The sequence below is a fragment of the Aplidium turbinatum genome, chromosome 2, assembly GCF_918807975.1.
Source record: "Aplidium turbinatum chromosome 2, kaAplTurb1.1, whole genome shotgun sequence".
NCBI classification, from domain to species: Eukaryota; Metazoa; Chordata; class Ascidiacea; order Aplousobranchia; family Polyclinidae; genus Aplidium; species Aplidium turbinatum.
Genome location: NC_137473.1, coordinates 20,451,979 through 20,455,835, shown reverse-complemented (window position 1 = coordinate 20,455,835; position 3,857 = coordinate 20,451,979).

The following is a 3,857-nucleotide window of genomic DNA, read 5'->3' as shown; positions in this document are numbered from 1 at the left end:
CCAATTTATTATAAATTGAGTTGACACACCGACCTATTTTGCCTACAAAAACTTGCATAAAGAGAATACTGCTCGTGAAACACAATAAAGGTGAAACGCACACTAGTGTTTACATGATATTTGCAAACTTAACACTTTGCTCCTCAAAGGGAGGCCGGATTTGGCCCCCCCCTCATATTTCCTTTAATTATTTGAAGCACAGTAACGCCATGCACTTGGTTTTTCTTGACTTTTCCTAAAATTGCCAGGCGGATCTGATGATATTAAATTTGATGCTAAAAGTTGTGTAGTTTTCTTGTAAATTCAAGATTTTGGTGAATTTTTGCTATTTCTAGCTAACTTCCAGCAAAGCGTGAAATGGATTACATTGCGATGACAAGCCATAAGCTCATAATTGCTTCGTGCATCGATATGCGCGAGCAGAGAGAAGCATTCTCTTGCTTTCTTTTGTTTGGTTTGACCTCAATAATACAAAGCGCGTTATTTCTTATGCTACAAAGAAAAGCCAGTGATCGCAAAGCTGTTAATTAGAAACAATAATAGCAAACGTTTTTTGCGTTATCAGCTCTACAAAGAAGAATAGCAATCCACGATCAAAATAGTAGACTATGGAGGCCACAAACTATTCAAAACAGTTGTTTCAAGCAGATAATATTCATTGACGAATAAAAAACGTTACAATAAGAAATCTTCTCTTGGATAAAGACACGAAAACTTGGTTTCGAAATAAACGTTCTATGGAAATGCTCTCATTGACAAAACTTGCAATTGAGGAAATGTATCACTGCAAATGCTTTTGGGAGAAGCCGGAGAAATAGCGTTTTTGCAAACAGTAATTGTGAGATACTCAAAATTATGAGATAGGCTTCATTTACACGTAGCAGCTAACTCGATGGCGTCCCTTCACTGATTTATGTCGCCTACTTGTTGTTATGTCCTGTATTTTTGTTTCACAGTGCACTGTGTTTTGTTCCAAAGAGCGCAAAATAAAGATGATAATGCTTCATCTACATTACAAAATATTTTGTAATGTAGGCCTACAAACAAAATGTACAATGTACACAATGTACATTACAAAATATTTTGTACTGTAGACGAGGCATAAAGTTAGGCGTCACATAAGACAAACAACAAATCAGCTTTCTTCATCATTGATTCAACATCTGAATACGTTGCGCCAATGTATAAGAGGCCGGCTATTGTGAAGACCCGCCATTTAGGCTATAAACGATCCGATTATACCAAAAGTGGGACAAACTAGTGGATCAAAGAATGAATAAACAATGCTGAGAAAACTAAATCTAAGTGACGAACAATACCGATGTCTTCATTTATCTTGGAAAAATGCTGCCCAAACTTATCAACAAAAAATACCGTAAATAACGGCAAGGATCCCGAAAGCAGAATTTGCTCAACTTTGGCATGAATTTAGTCAGACATCTACAGTAATAATTCCACACATACAATAACGGGCTCTCAACTGCTGTAAGATAACACGATGGTTCTGGTTCTGGGCGATTTGTGTAACAGTTTAGGGGAAGACACTACTTGAAATGATGCACCACACAAAAGATTTTCAATGAAGACTGAGTCTAAAAACCGATGTGGATTGTGCTGCACAATGACTTCAAGTTCAGGACAGACAAGGCACAAAAATATCACGATAAAAATAAAGACCTTGTGGGAGATTTTCGAGAATCATAACACGATGCAAATACCAAAAACGCATGGTTTGCATGCTGCTCTAAGCTGGCCGGCAACCACAAAGGTAGACAATACAGGCAGTTTATAATTCGATAACAGCGCAATAAACATTATAAATACGTAAACCGACAATTTTCTTTTACAAACGTTTTACGTCTAATAGTAAATTTTCCCTCAACAATTTTTTGTGAAGCACTTGCAAACCACGGTTTTATAAAATAATTCATCATTATTATTTTTTACTTCTCGGATATTGTAAAACGTCATCAGCAAAATCACAAAAAAAATTTCATTACTTCAATGTAGTAGGCCTAAGAATTTCTTATAGAATTGTAGCCACGTTGTTTCAACAAAGAAGCCATTTTTTAGCAATATAGAGTTATAGAAAATAATTTGCAATCATGCAAATGGTTGGAAAGAATCTAGGAAGTCTTCTCACAATCTGGCACAAAATGATTATGTTTATTGTATCTCTGTAAAATGTTTTACGACAAACTTTGAAGCTTCGTTATAATCATTTTTATCTTTGAAGTCAAAAGTTATTTTTTTTTTTTTGGCCAGAAACATAATCACTGCCTTGCTGATGTTGTCGATATTACGCGTATTTTTAGTGCTTCAAACAATAAGGACCCAGTCAGCAATCCAGTCCTTTTACATTGATTCAACATTTGTAAACGTTAAATTTATGTAGATTTGCTGACTGTGGGTTATTTCACATTTCCTTTGTTTACGCACGTTCCTCAATTCGCTGTTGCATTATTTCGACGCTGGCGGCAATTCGCTGTTGCATTATTTCGAATTGATTGACACAATCTTCAATAAAAAGTGAGCTTCGAACTTAGCTTTGTTGATATAAATGCTGTATTTTTTGTGGATGTAATTTATGAGTCATGTTTATAAACACCCGTAAGCGAAATGACTTATGATGTGGCCTGCATGATATTTGTGATGCGACTTGACACAAATCCACAATTTCAAAAGCACCTAATTTGAACTTAGAAATTTCAGATAATTTCAACAACTTGTTCAACTGTCTTCTCTCTACTAAAAATATTCATACTACAAACTCAATTGTAGACCTAAATACACAAACGAAGATGTAAACAGCTATTCAAGCAGGCTAAGGTGTTACTTATGAGAAATTTGGTTCCATAAAACTAGAAGCTAGCCATGAGTTTGGGAATGCATTAGTTTAGGATAAAAATGTAAGACAACAAACGCAGTTTTGTTTTTTTTTCAAATTCGTGTAACAATGTTACTTTGATTGTAACTATTTTAGAATCAGTGAGTAGCTTACAATAAGATTTGCTCGCAAGTCGTAAATTCTAATCAATGCAATGATTCGGCACACCGCACACACACTTCGTGCGTTCGATCGAGCTCTTTGTTATTCAGAAGTTTGCATGAAATCGGATTAGCACGGTAATTAAATAGCGGCAAGTTAAATCAAAATTGTCGTTTTTGGGTACCTTTGCAAAAATTGAAATATCAAGTTTAACATATAAAATTTTAAAATAATGACTTTTCAAACTTATATACAAATGATTTGCTTTCACACCAGTGCAACTTCTGTTCAAATAGCATCAGCGGATAACACGTAACAGCTGATTGAATTTGATCCAAAAACGGCCCCCCCTTGAGCAGTTAACTTCCAAAAAAACGTTGAAAAGCAAAGGGTTAAAATAAGCAACTCTATGCTCACAGAAAATCAAAACCAGACGTTTTAATCAACCACTGGGTCAATGTGGCTGGACATCGCATTGGAATAACTTTAAGCAACCCCCATCTAGAACTAGGCTATAATCTGATTGGTCGGTCGGTGGAATCGTAATCATTGCGAAAATATGCTTCCCAGAAAGTATTTTTTGCCTTCGTGCTCTTTAACTCCTCAAAAAAAGTATTTTGGGTTATACTTGTACGCTGATACTTTCCGCGGGCGGCAGCGATACAGCGTGGCGAGCCGCATGCGGCCCGCGGGCCGCCAGTTGGTGACCCCTGTTTTAGGAGATTAAAAGGGGTCGCGAGCACAAAAGTTTGGGAAGCCCTGGCATAGACTGCTTGTTCGTAAAAGAGGTTTTAAAGCATTAGGCTACATCTACAAAAGATTAACAATCATCTGTTCTGTCTGGAAAATAAACTACATTTGCAGGTAG